The sequence below is a fragment of the Seriola aureovittata genome, chromosome 7, assembly GCF_021018895.1.
Source record: "Seriola aureovittata isolate HTS-2021-v1 ecotype China chromosome 7, ASM2101889v1, whole genome shotgun sequence".
NCBI lineage: Eukaryota > Metazoa > Chordata > Actinopteri > Carangiformes > Carangidae > Seriola > Seriola aureovittata.
In genome coordinates this window covers 5949244-5966120 of record NC_079370.1, presented here as the reverse complement: position 1 = coordinate 5966120, position 16877 = coordinate 5949244, and positions in this window count along the sequence as shown.

The window sequence follows — 16877 nt, the reverse complement described above, 5'->3', positions numbered from 1 at the left end:
TAAAACGTGGCTCAAATGCTTCTCTGTGGCTCAGTGAGGCTTTTATGTGTTTCAGATAACAGATCATCACAATCACAGTTAATGGTCAAATGTGTGGATACGTACAGGCTGCGTCCGGGGGGGAGGGGGCTCCAGTTATTTATTATATATAGTTGCCAAAACATCAGCTGATCCAGGTTGCAATGATCAATCTGGTGTAATTCTATATTTGTATAATAGTTAACAAAACTCAAACCGACTGCCCCTCAACACGGCGGCAGATTAATCCACATTTGGTGCTGTGAGTGTTGGTGGCAGCAGGACGGAGGAATCAGACGCATCACAACACGTGTTAGTAGGAGACAGTCTGAGATAGTTGGAGTCTGAACATGAGATTTGGTGATAAGAATTAAAATATAAATTATAAAAAGACTAAATATACTTTTATATACCAGGTTGAAGACTTATATTGTAGTGTTATCAGTAACTGGCAAAAGAGCTGTGACTGAAGAACAATATGTCACACTTTGATGATGATGATGACGAAAATGTGTTTTTTCTGAAATTAAAATGGAAAGTTTTTAATGGAAAAATGAAAAGTCAAACAGTTGAAACACTCATCATTTAACATGTGTCATCACTTGTGGATATAAATGACAAAAATGTTGAAATTTGTATTTTAAAAATCAGTTTGACTTATTTTCTGGCATCAGGTTTATCGGACAGGAGACGAGTTTAAGAGGTTAACTCTCGTCAGTAAATATATCTGATCAGCTGAGACATAAATAATTAGTCATTAAAAAAATCCAAGTTTAATGGACTTTCCACAGCCAGTGATCAGGACTCTCTACACGTGGAGAAACGTAGTTCTGCTCATGTGAGTTACGTAATCTGTGTGTATGTGTACACAGCACGTTCTGCACTGAAGCGTCTCAGTGTGATGACATAATCTCTGTCAGCGTGTCATCACAACCGATTACACACCTTCAAGCAGCCGTCTGTTCTTGTGCATAAACACTCCTGATGGGAGGTGAATGATGCCCCCGACAGGAAGAAACAGAACAACGTTTTGATTTTACTGACGCCGAGCGGAACGGCAGAAAAGAGAAATCATCAGTCACATTATTGGACGATCAGATGCATCAGGAAGCAAAGTCAGACGACAGAAAATCAGATGAAAAAATGTTTTAAAAAAGCCAAACTGAACAGAGGAAAAGAATCATTTCCAAATATTCTTAAATAAACTTTCCTGCTTCGGCAGCACAGGGAAGAACAACTCATCATAAAACAGACCGGGGACGAATTAAAGATGTTTCCATTCAGGCCACAAGAGTTCCTGTACAGCTGCTCATTGATTATTCAATTTATCTTTAAATCTATAAAATGTCAAAATCATTGTGTGAAATCTCTATGAAAAATAATTACATACTTTGTTTGTGATTATAATGACTTAATGATCTTTCTTTAATCACATTGTTGGATGTCCACAGATAAATATGTTCTTGACTGTGAAAAGGTCTGGAGGGTCAGAAACTTGATCATCAGGTCAGAGGCAGTAACTTCATTATGTAACTACCTGTTACACTGGAAAGACTAATTTCTTGTGGCAGGATATGGCGCCCTCTGCTGGAATAAAAAATCACACGACACTCTGAGAGGTTTCAGCTTTTATTCTCTGTTCAGCAGAGAAGAAACAAACTGTGACATTCACCTTCAGAAAACCTACGGCGGAGTATTGGAGCCAAACCAAGGAACAATCTGACGTTTTGAATTCAGTGTGGCATCAGCGTGAGTTCAGTGTGAGGTCAGCATGAGTTGTGTTTGTGTGCGTCGTTCCCCACCATCTGAGAGGAGTGGCCGAAGCCACTTCCTGGGAAACAAACAGCAGTTTGAATTGCTTAGTGTGTGTGGACTGACCTCACTCTACTGTGGGTGCTGGGGTCGTGGTGTGGAGAGAAGGATCTTATGATTGGACTGAAGGCTGAAGCAAATGAACTGGATGCTTAACTGGATATTGGGCGCCTCTTCCTCTCAGCACTGTTCACCGGAGAGCCCAAGACGGTGGACAGGCCCGAGCCCGACAGGTCGTAGCTGTAGTTTCTGGAGCCGCCTGTCAAATGAGTCACATTTCTTTAAACCTTGCTCGAAACAACAAACAGGAGAGTCACAGAATCACACAGCCATTTTTATAACATTCAAAAAAACTGAGACATACAGGTGAGGTTTTATACAGTCCTGATGCTCCTCCTCCTCCCAGTTTGGACACAGTTCTCATTAAAAATTTCCCGGTTAACATCATGTTTGTGACCTAGCAGGCTGCATCTGTAGTTTGCACAGTGCTGACAGTAAACACAGCAGGTTTCATCACAGCAGAGGTGACCGCAGCACTGATCAGATCCAAGAAACAAACAAGAGTCAGCAAAGTGGATTTTAAGAATCATGACCATACGCCTAACACACCTTTGTAGGAGCCTCACTGGCTGACCTCTTTAGACTTCCAGAAGTTGTGCCAGAAACCTCTACTCTACTTCTACATGTTTCAAAAGTCTCGCTGTGTAATTTTCACACTGGGCCGTGACTGGCTCCAGACTGGATGTGATGTCATAACTCATGCAGGTAGGTCCAGGTGTTAGACTGAGGTTTGAGGTGAGAACAGAGAAACTGAGAACAAACTTTGTGCAACGTGGTTATTCCTCAGGTCTCCTCCAGGCTACCAGGACCCAGGTGAGTGCAGCGATACAGAGTAAAATAAAAGAAGAAAAAAAGGTTACCTCTAGTGTGATGTGTCATGCTTTGGGTTTTATTTGTCCAGATTTCTGTCTCCACCACGATATGACGTTTTACAACCAACTATATTACAATCTTTTTGTGACATTTTATGCCATACTATACTATACTATATTTTATGACACTTTACGACATATTATAATGCAGCGCTTTTGTAAAATTTTACAACATAATATACAATGCAGTTTTTATGAAATTTTATGTCCTACTGTACTATGACGTGTTATTGACTTTTTATACCTTACTATACTAATATATTGTTATGACTTTTTATGACTGCAGTTAAGACAAAGTCACTCATATGTGCACACGGCTAACATTTTAATGCTAACTGAGACTAGGCCGTCGAGTGAAATTGAACATCGTTCGCGGATAGTCCTATGAATTTTTTTTTCTATTTTTTATACCTTACTATACTGTGACGTTTTTTGCCTTACTATACTATGATGTTTCTTTCATTTTTATGCCATACTATACTATGATGTTTTTTTTTCATTTTTATGCCTTACTATACTATGTCATTTTTTTTTTATTTTTATGTCTTACTATACTTTGACTTATTTTTCATTTTTATGCCTTACTATACTATGACGTTTTTTGACTTACTATACTATACTTTTTCATTTTTATGTCTTACTATGCTATGATGTTTTTTTTAGTTTTTATGCCATACTATACTATGACGTTTTTTTCATTTTTATGCCTTATTATACAATGACGTTTTTTTTCATTTTTATGGCATACTTTACTATGACTTTTTTTTCATTTTTTTGCCATACTATACTGTGACGTTTTTTTCATTTTTATGCCATACTATACTATGACGTTTTTTGCCTTACTATACTATGACTATTTTTTCATTTTTTTGCCATACTATACTATGACTTTTTTTGCCTTACTATACTATGAATTTTTTTTAAATTGTATTGCCTTACTATACTATGAGGTTTTTTCATTTTTTTGCCATACTATACTATGACGTTCTTTTCATTTTTTTTACCATACTATACCATGACCTTTTTTGCATTTTTATGCCACACTATACCATGACGGTTTTTTTGCATTTTTATGCCATACTATACTATGATGTTTTTTTTTCATTTTTATGCCATACTATACTATGACTTTTTTTTGCCTTACTATACTATGAAGTTTTTTTCATTTTTATGCCATACTATACGATGATGTTTTTTTTTCATTTTTATGCCTTACTATACTATGAAGTTTTTTGCCTTACTATACTATGACTTTTTTTTCGTTTTTATGCCTTACTATACTATGATGTTTTTTTTAGTTTTTATGCCATACTATACTATGACATTTTTTTCATTTCTATGCCTTACTATACTATGACGTTTTTTTTCATTATTATGTCTTACTATACTATGAAGTTTTTTTCATTATTATGTCTTACTATATTATGACGTGTTTTTATTCATTTTTTTGCCTTACTATACTGTGACTTTTTTTGCCTTTCTATACTATGAAGTTTTTTTCATTTTTATGCCATACTATACTATGACGTTTTTTGCCTTACTATATTACGACGTTTTTTTTCATTGTTATGCCTTACTATATTATGACGTTTTTATTCATTTTTTTGCCTTACTATACGATGACGTTTTATTTCATTTTTATGCCAAACTATGATATGACTTTTCTTAAAAAATCATTATGCCATACTATACGATGACGTTTTTTGCCTTACTATACTCTGACATTTTTATTAATTTTTAAGCCTTACTATACTATGACATTTTTTTTCATTTTTATGCCTTACTATACTATGACGTTTTTTTTGCCTTACTATACTGTGACTATTTTCTCATTTTTTGCCATACGATACTATGACGTTTTTTTTTATTTTTTTGCCATACCATACTATGACGTTTTTTGCCTAACTATACTATGTCATTTTTTTTTATTTTTATGCCATACTATACAATGATGTTTTTTTTCATTTTTATGCCATACTATACGATGACGATTTTTTTTCTTTTTATGCCATACTAAAATATGACGTTTTTTGCCTTACTATACTATGACATTTTTTTCATTTTTTTGCCATACTATGCTATGATGTTTTTTTTCATTTTTATGCCATACTATACTATGACATTTTTTTCATTTTTTTGCCATACTATATTATGGCGTTTTTTTTCATTTTTATGCCATACTATACTATGACATTTTTTTCATTTTTTTGCCATACTATACTATGACGTTTTTTTTCATTTTTTTGCCATACTATACTATGACGTTTTTTTTCATTTTTTTGCCATATTATACTATGTCGTTTTTTTTTTCTATTGTTATGCCATACTATACTATAACGTTTTTTGCATTTTTATGCCATACTATTCTATGACCTTTTTTTTCATTTTTTTGCCATACTATACTATAACGTTGTTTTTCATTTTTTTGCCATACTATACTATAACATTTTTTTTTTTATTTCTATGCCATACTATACTATAACGTTTTTTGCATTTTTATGCCATACTATACTATGACGTTTTTTTTCATATTTTTTACCATACTATTCTATGACCTTTTTTTGCCATACTAAACTATGACGTTTTTTTTTAAATATTTTTATTCCCTACTATGCTATGACATTTTTTTTAGTTTTATGCCATACTATACTATGACATTTTTTTCATTTTTATGCCATACTATACTATGACATTTTTTTCATTTTTTTGCCATTCTATACTATGACATTTTTTTCATTTTTTTGCCATACTATACTATGACGTTTTATGCCATACTATGCTATGACGTTTTTTTCAATTTTTATGCCATACTATACTATGAATTTTTTTTAAATTGTATTGCCTTACTATACTATGACCTTTTTTTGCCATACTATACCATGACCTTTTTTTTCATTTTTATGCCATACTATACTATGAAGTTTTTTTTAATTTTTTTTAGCCATACTATACTATGACGTTTTTTTTCATTTTTTTGCCATACTATACTATGAGGTTTTTTTTCATTTTTTTGCCATACTATACTATGACGTTTTTTTTCATTTTTATGCCATACTATACTATGACGTTTTTTTTCATTTTTTTGCCATACTATACTATGAGGTTTTTTTTCATTTTTTTGCCATACTATACTATGACTTTTTTTTCATTTTTTTGCCATACTATACTATGACATTTTTTTCATTTTTTTGCCATACTATACTATGACGTTTTTTTTCATTTTTATGCCTTACTATACCATAACTATACTATGATGTTTTTTTTCATTTTTTTGCCATACTATACTATGACTTTTTTTTCATTTTTATGCCTTATTATACAATGACGTTTTTTTTCATTTTTATGGCATACTATACTATGACGTTTTTTTTCATTTTTATGGCATACTTTACTATGACTTTTTTTTCATTTTTTTGCCATACTATACTGTGACGTTTTTTTCATTTTTATGCCATACTATACTATGACGTTTTTTGCCTTACTATACTATGACTATTTTTTCATTTTTTTGCCATACTATACTATGACTTTTTTTTGCCTTACTATACTATGAATTTTTTTTAAATTGTATTGCCTTACTATACTATGAGGTTTTTTCATTTTTTTGCCATACTATACTATGACGTTCTTTTCATTTTTTTTACCATACTATACCATGACCTTTTTTGCATTTTTATGCCACACTATACCATGACGGTTTTTTTGCATTTTTATGCCATACTATACTATGATGTTTTTTTTTCATTTTTATGCCATACTATACTATGACTTTTTTTTGCCTTACTATACTATGAAGTTTTTTTCATTTTTATGCCATACTATACGATGATGTTTTTTTTCATTTTTATGCCTTACTATACTATGAAGTTTTTTGCCTTACTATACTATGACTTTTTTTTCGTTTTTATGCCTTACTATACTATGATGGTTTTTTTGATTTTTATGCAATACTATACTATGACATTTTTTTCATTTCTATGCCTTACTATACTATGACGTTTTTTTTTCATTATTATGTCTTACTATACTATGAAGTTTTTTTCATTATTATGTCTTACTATATTATGACGTGTTTTTATTCATTTTTTTGCCTTACTATACTGTGACTTTTTTTGCCTTTCTATACTATGAAGTTTTTTTCATTTTTATGCCATACTATACTATGACGTTTTTTGCCTTACTATATTACGACGTTTTTTTTCATTGTTATGCCTTACTATATTATGACGTTTTTATTCATTTTTTTGCCTTACTATACGATGACGTTTTATTTCATTTTTATGCCAAACTATGATATGACTTTTCTTAAAAAATCATTATGCCATACTATACGATGACGTTTTTTGCCTTACTATACTCTGACATTTTTATTAATTTTTAAGCCTTACTATACTATGACATTTTTTTTCATTTTTATGCCTTACTATACTATGACGTTTTTTTTGCCTTACTATACTGTGACTATTTTCTCATTTTTTGCCATACGATACTATGACGTTTTTTTTTATTTTTTTGCCATACCATACTATGACGTTTTTTGCCTAACTATACTATGTCATTTTTTTTTATTTTTATGCCATACTATACAATGATGTTTTTTTTCATTTTTATGCCATACTATACGATGACGATTTTTTTTCTTTTTATGCCATACTAAAATATGACGTTTTTTGCCTTACTATACTATGACATTTTTTTCATTTTTTTGCCATACTATGCTATGATGTTTTTTTTCATTTTTATGCCATACTATACTATGACATTTTTTTCATTTTTTTGCCATACTATATTATGGCGTTTTTTTTCATTTTTATGCCATACTATACTATGACATTTTTTTCATTTTTTTGCCATACTATACTATGACGTTTTTTTCATTTTTTTGCCATACTATACTATGACGTTTTTTCATTTTTATGCCATATTATACTATGTCGTTTTTTTTTTCTATTGTTATGCCATACTATACTATAACGTTTTTTGCATTTTTATGCCATACTATTCTATGACCTTTTTTTTCATTTTTTTGCCATACTATACTATAACGTTGTTTTTCATTTTTTTGCCATACTATACTATAACATTTTTTTTTTTATTTCTATGCCATACTATACTATAACGTTTTTTGCATTTTTATGCCATACTATACTATGACGTTTTTTTCATATTTTTTACCATACTATTCTATGACCTTTTTTTGCCATACTAAACTATGACGTTTTTTTTTAAATATTTTTATTCCCTACTATGCTATGACATTTTTTTTAGTTTTATGCCATACTATACTATGACATTTTTTTCATTTTTATGCCATACTATACTATGACATTTTTTTCATTTTTTTGCCATTCTATACTATGACATTTTTTTCATTTTTTTGCCATACTATACTATGACGTTTTATGCCATACTATACTATGACGTTTTTTTCAATTTTTATGCCATACTATACTATGATATTTTTTTCATTTTTTTGCCTTACTATCCTATGACCTTTTTTTTGCCATACTATACCATGACCTTTTTTTCATTTTTATGCCATACTATACTATGAAGTTTTTTTTAATTTTTTTTAGCCATACTATACTATGACGTTTTTTTTCATTTTTTTGCCATACTATACTATGAGGTTTTTTTTCATTTTTTTGCCATACTATACTATGACGTTTTTTTTCATTTTTATGCCATACTATACTATGACGTTTTTTTTCATTTTTTTGCCATACTATACTATGAGGTTTTTTTTCATTTTTTTGCCATACTATACTATGACTTTTTTTTCATTTTTTTGCCATACTATACTATGACATTTTTTTCATTTTTTTGCCATACTATACTATGACGTTTTTTTTCATTTTTATGCCTTACTATACCATAACTATACTATGATGTTTTTTTTCATTTTTTTGCCATACTATACTATGACTTTTTTTTCATTTTTATGCCTTATTATACAATGACGTTTTTTTTCATTTTTATGGCATACTATACTATGACGTTTTTTTCATTTTTATGGCATACTTTACTATGACTTTTTTTTCATTTTTTTGCCATACTATACTGTGACGTTTTTTTCATTTTTATGCCATACTATACTATGACGTTTTTTGCCTTACTATACTATGACTATTTTTTCATTTTTTTGCCATACTATACTATGACTTTTTTTGCCTTACTATACTATGAATTTTTTTTAAATTGTATTGCCTTACTATACTATGAGGTTTTTTCATTTTTTTGCCATACTATACTATGACGTTCTTTTCATTTTTTTTACCATACTATACCATGACCTTTTTTGCATTTTTATGCCACACTATACCATGACGGTTTTTTTGCATTTTTATGCCATACTATACTATGATGTTTTTTTTTCATTTTTATGCCATACTATACTATGACTTTTTTTTGCCTTACTATACTATGAAGTTTTTTTCATTTTTATGCCATACTATACGATGATGTTTTTTTTCATTTTTATGCCTTACTATACTATGAAGTTTTTTGCCTTACTATACTATGACTTTTTTTTCGTTTTTATGCCTTACTATACTATGATGGTTTTTTTGATTTTTATGCAATACTATACTATGACATTTTTTTCATTTCTATGCCTTACTATACTATGACGTTTTTTTTCATTATTATGTCTTACTATACTATGAAGTTTTTTTTCATTATTATGTCTTACTATATTATGACGTGTTTTTATTCATTTTTTTGCCTTACTATACTGTGACTTTTTTGCCTTTCTATACTATGAAGTTTTTTTCATTTTTATGCCATACTATACTATGACGTTTTTTGCCTTACTATATTACGACGTTTTTTTTCATTGTTATGCCTTACTATATTATGACGTTTTTATTCATTTTTTTGCCTTACTATACGATGACGTTTTATTTCATTTTTATGCCAAACTATGATATGACTTTTCTTAAAAAATCATTATGCCATACTATACGATGACGTTTTTTGCCTTACTATACTCTGACATTTTTATTAATTTTTAAGCCTTACTATACTATGACATTTTTTTTCATTTTTATGCCTTACTATACTATGACGTTTTTTTTTGCCTTACTATACTGTGACTATTTTCTCATTTTTTGCCATACGATACTATGACGTTTTTTTTTATTTTTTTGCCATACCATACTATGACGTTTTTTGCCTAACTATACTATGTCATTTTTTTTTATTTTTATGCCATACTATACAATGATGTTTTTTTTCATTTTTATGCCATACTATACGATGACGATTTTTTTTCTTTTTATGCCATACTAAAATATGACGTTTTTTGCCTTACTATACTATGACATTTTTTTCATTTTTTTGCCATACTATGCTATGATGTTTTTTTTCATTTTTATGCCATACTATACTATGACATTTTTTTCATTTTTTTGCCATACTATATTATGGCGTTTTTTTTCATTTTTATGCCATACTATACTATGACATTTTTTTCATTTTTTTGCCATACTATACTATGACGTTTTTTTCATTTTTTTGCCATACTATACTATGACGTTTTTTCATTTTTTTGCCATATTATACTATGTCGTTTTTTTTTTCTATTGTTATGCCATACTATACTATAACGTTTTTTGCATTTTTATGCCATACTATTCTATGACCTTTTTTTTCATTTTTTTGCCATACTATACTATAACGTTGTTTTTCATTTTTTTGCCATACTATACTATAACATTTTTTTTTTTATTTCTATGCCATACTATACTATAACGTTTTTTGCATTTTTATGCCATACTATACTATGACGTTTTTTTCATATTTTTTACCATACTATTCTATGACCTTTTTTTTGCCATACTAAACTATGACGTTTTTTTTTAAATATTTTTATTCCCTACTATGCTATGACATTTTTTTTAGTTTTATGCCATACTATACTATGACATTTTTTTCATTTTTATGCCATACTATACTATGACATTTTTTTCATTTTTTTGCCATTCTATACTATGACATTTTTTTCATTTTTTTGCCATACTATACTATGACGTTTTTTTTCATTTTTATGCCATACTATACTATGACGTTTTATGCCATACTATACTATGACGTTTTTTTCAATTTTTATGCCATACTATACTATGATATTTTTTTCATTTTTTTGCCTTACTATCCTATGACCTTTTTTTTGCCATACTATACCATGACCTTTTTTTCATTTTTATGCCATACTATACTATGAAGTTTTTTTTAATTTTTTTTAGCCATACTATACTATGACGTTTTTTTTCATTTTTTTGCCATACTATACTATGAGGTTTTTTTTCATTTTTTTGCCATACTATACTATGACGTTTTTTTTCATTTTTATGCCATACTATACTATGACGTTTTTTTTCATTTTTTTGCCATACTATACTATGAGGTTTTTTTTCATTTTTTTGCCATACTATACTATGACTTTTTTTTCATTTTTTTGCCATACTATACTATGACATTTTTTTCATTTTTTTGCCATACTATACTATGACGTTTTTTTTCATTTTTATGCCTTACTATACCATAACTATACTATGATGTTTTTTTTCATTTTTATGCCATACTATACTATGACTTTTTTTTCATTTTTTTGCCATACTATACTATGACGTTTTTTTTTCATTTTCATGCCATACTATACTGTGACATTTTTTTCATTTTTTTGCCGTACTATCCTATGACCTTTTTTTTGCCATACTATACTATGACGTTTTTTTTCATTTTTATGTCATACTATACTATGACGTTTTTTTCAATTTTTATGCCATACTATACCATGACGTTTTTTTCATTTTTGTGCCATACTATACTGTAATGTTTTTTTCATTTTTATGTCATACTATACTATGACGTTTTTTTCAATTTTTATGCCATACTATACCATGACCTTTTTTTCATTTTTATGCCATACTATACTATGACATTTTTTCATTTTTCTGCCATACTATACCATGACGTTTTTTCCATTTTTATGCCATACTATACTATGACATTTTTTTTACTTTTTTTACCATACTATACTATGAGTTTTTTTTTAATTATTAAGCCATACTATACCATGACGTTTTTTTCATTTTTGTGCCATACTATACTATGACATTTTTTTCATTTTTTTGCCATACTATACTATGACGTTTTTTTTTCATTTTAATGCCATACTATACTATGACGTTTTTTTGCATTTTTATGCCATACTGTACTATGATGTTTTATGCCATACTATACTATGACATTTTTTTTCATTTTTATGCCATAATATACTATGAGTTTTTTTTTAATTATTAAGCCATACTATACCATGACGTTTTTTTCATTTTTGTGCCATACTATACTATGACATTTTTTTCATTTTTTTGCCATACTATACTATGACGTTTTTTTTCATTTTCATGCCTTACTATACTATGACTATACTATGACGTTTTTTTTTCATTTTAATGCCATACTATACTATGACGTTTTTTTTCATTTTTATGCCATACTATACTATGACGTTTTTTTGCATTTTTATGCCATACTATACTATGATGTTTTATGCCATACTATACTATGACATTTTTTTTCATTTTTATGCCATACTATACTATGACATTTTTTTTGCATTTTTATGCCATACTATACTATGACGTTTTTTTTCATTTTTATGCCATACTATACCATGACGTTTTTTTTCATTTTTATGCCATACTATACTATGACGTTTTATGCCATACTATACTATGACGTTTTTTTTGCATTTTTATGCCTATGATGTTTTTTTCATTTTTATGCCATACTATACTATGACGTTTTTTTTGCATTTTTATGCCATACTATACTATGACATTTTTTTGCATTTTTATGCCATACTATACTATGACGTTTTTTTTGCATTTTTATGCCATACTATACTATGACGTTTTATGCCATACTATACTATGACGTTTTTTTGCATTTTTATGCCATACTATACTATGACGTTTTTTTGCATTTTTATGCCATACTATACTATGATGTTTTATGCCATACTATACTATGACATTTTTTTTCATTTTTATGCCATACTATACTATGACGTTTTTTTCATTTTTTTGCCATACTATACTATGACGTTTTATGCATTACTATACTTTGACGTTTTTTTCATTTTTATGCCATACTATACTATGAAGATTTTTTTCATTTTTTTGCCATACTATACTATGACGTTTTTTTTCATTTTTATGCCATACTATACTATGACGTTTTTTTTCATTTTTTTGCCATACTATACTATGACTTTTTTTTCATTTTCATGCCATAATATACTATGACTTTTTTTTCATTTTTTTGCCATACTATACTATGACTTTTTTTTCATTTTTTTGCCATACTATACTATGACGTTTTATGCCATACTATACTATGACCTTTTTTCATTTTTCTGCCATACTATACCATGACGTTTTTTCCATTTTTATGCCATACTATACTATGACATTTTTTTCACTTTTTTTACCATACTATACTATGAGTTTTTTTTTAATTATTAAGCCATACTATACCATGACGTTTTTTTCATTTTTGTGCCATACTATACTATGACATTTTTTTTCATTTTTTTGCCATACTATACTATGACGTTTTTTTTCATTTTCATGCCTTACTATACTATGACTATACTATGACGTTTTTTTTTCATTTTAATGCCATACTATACTATGACGTTTTTTTTCATTTTTATGCCATACTATACTATGACGTTTTTTTGCATTTTTATGCCATACTATACTATGATGTTTTATGCCATACTATACTATGACATTTTTTTTCATTTTTATGCCATACTATACTATGATGTTTTTTTCATTTTTATGCCATACTATACCATGACGTTTTTTTCATTTTTATGCCATACTATACTATGACGTTTTATGCCATACTATACTATGACGTTTTTTTTGCATTTTTATGCCTATGATGTTTTTTTCATTTTTATGCCATACTATACTATGACGTTTTATGCCATACTATACTATGACGTTTTTTTTGCATTTTTATGCCATACTATACTATGACGTTTTTTTGCATTTTTATGCCATACTATACTATGACGTTTTTTTTGCATTTTTATGCCATACTATACTATGACGTTTTTTTTGCATTTTTATGCCATACTATACTATGACGTTTTATGCCATACTATACTATGACGTTTTTTTGCATTTTTATGCCATACTATACTATGACATTTTATGCCATACTATACTATGACGTTTTATGCATTACCATAATATACTATGAGTTTTTTTTTAATTATTAAGCCATACTATACCATGACGTTTTTTTTCATTTTTATGCCATACTATACTATGACATTTTTTTCATTTTTTTGCCATTCTATACTATGACGTTTTTTTTTCATTTTCATGCCATACTATACTATGACATTTTTTTCATTTTTTTGCCGTACTATCCGATGACCTTTTTTTTGCAATACTATACTATGACTTTTTTTTCATTTTTTTGCCATACTATACTATGACATTTTTTTCATCTTTTTTGCCATACTATACTATGACGTTTTTTGCCATACTATACTATGACGTTTTTTTCATTTTTATGGCATACTATACTATGACTTTTTTTTCATTTTTTTGCCATACTATACTATGACATTTTTTTCATCTTTTTTGCCATACTATACTATGACGTTTTTTTCATTTTTATGTCATACTATACCATGACATTTTATTCATTTTTTTTGCCATACTATACTATGACGTTTTTTGCCTTACTATACTATGACTATTTTTTCATTTTTTTGCCATACTATACTATGACTTTTTTTGCCTTACTATACTATGACTTTTTTTTAAATTGTATTGCCTTACTATACTATGAGGTTTTTTCATTTTTTTGCCATACTATACTATGACGTTCTTTTCATTTTTTTTTACCATACTATACTATGACGTTTTTTTCATTTTTTTTGCCATACTATACCATGACCTTTTTTGCATTTTTATGCCACACTATACCATGATGGTTTTTTTGCATTTTTATGTCATACTATACTATAACGTTTTTTTGGCATTTTCATGCCATACTATACTATGACGGTTTTTTTTCATTTTTATGCCATACTATACTATGACGTTTTTTTTTCATTTTTATGCCATACTATACTATGACGTTTTATGCCATACTATACTATGATGTTTTTTTTGCATTTTTATGCCATACTATACTATGACGTTTTTTTTGCATTTTAATGCCATACTATACTATGACGTTTTTTTTCATTTTTATGCCTTTCTATACCATGACGTTTTTTTTGCCTTACTATACTATGACTATTTTCTCATTTTTTGCCATACTATACTATGACGTTTTATTCCATACTATACTATGACGTTTTATGCATTACTATACTTTGACGTTTTTTTCATTTTTATGCCATACTATACTATGACGTTTTTTTCATTTAATGCCATACTATACTATGACGTTTTTTTTGCATTTTTATGCCATACTATACTATGACGTTTTTTTTCATTTTTATGCCTTTCTATACTATGACGTTTTCTTTGCCTTACTATACTATGACTATTTTCTCATTTTTTGCCATACTATACTATGACGTTTTATTCCATACTATACTATGATGTTTTATGCATTACTATACTTTGACGTTTTTTTCATTTTTATGCCATACTATACTATGACGTTTTTTTCATTTAATGCCATACTATACTATGACGTTTTTTTTGCATTTTTATGCCATACTATACTATGACGTTTTTTTTGCATTTTTACGCCATACTATACTATGACGTCTTTTTTCATTTTTATGCCATACTATACTATGACGTTTTTTTTGCATTTTTATGCCATACTATACTATGACGTTTTATGTCATACTATACTATGACGTTTTTATTCATTTTTAAGCCTTACTATACTATGACGTTTTTATTCATTTTTATGACTTACTATACTATGATGGTTTTTTTCATTTCTATGCCTTACTATACTATGACGTTTTTTGCCTTACTATACTATGACGTTTTTTACTTTTATGCCATACTATACTATGACTTTTTTTGCTTTACTATATTGTGATTTTTTTTTGTTTTTATGCCATATTATATTATGCTTTTTTTTTATTTTTATGCCTTACTATACTATGACATTTTTTTCATTTTTATGCCATACTATACTATGACTTTTTTAATTTTTATGACTTACTATAGTATGACTATTTTTGCCTTACTATACTATGACGTTTTTATTCATTTTTAAGCCTTACTATACTATGACGTTTTTATTCATTTTTATGACTTACTATACTATGATGGTTTTTTTCATTTCTATGCCTTACTATACTATGACATTTTTTGCCTTACTATACTATGACGGTTTTATTCATTTTTATGCCATACTATACTATGACGTTTTTTGCCTTACTATACTATGTCATTTTTTTTTATTTTTATGCCTTACTATACTATGACGGTTTTATTCATTTTTATGCCTTACTATATTATGACGGTTTTATTCATTTTTATGCCTTACTATACTATGATGGTTTTTTTCATTTCTAAGCCTTACTATACTATGACGGTTTTATTCATTTTTATGCCTTACTATATTATGACGGTTTTATTCATTTTTATGCCTTACTATACTATGATGGTTTTTTTCATTTCTAAGCCTTACTATACTATGACGTTTTTTGCCTTACTATACTATGACGTTTTTACTTTAATGCCATACTATACTATGACTTTTTTTGCTTTACTATATTGTGATTTTTTTTTGTTTTTATGCCATATTATATTATGGTTTTTTTTCATTTTTATGCCATACTATACTATGACTTTTTTTTTATTTTTATGTCTTACTATACTAGGAAATTTTTTTCATTTTTATGCCATACTATACTATGACTTTTTTAATTTTTATGACTTACTATAGTATGACTATTTTTGCCTTACTATACTATGACGTTTTTATTCATTTTTAAGCCTTACTATACTATGACGTTTTTATTCATTTTTATGACTTACTATACTATGATGGTTTTTTTCATTTCTATGCCTTACTATACTATGACATTTTTTGCCTTACTAT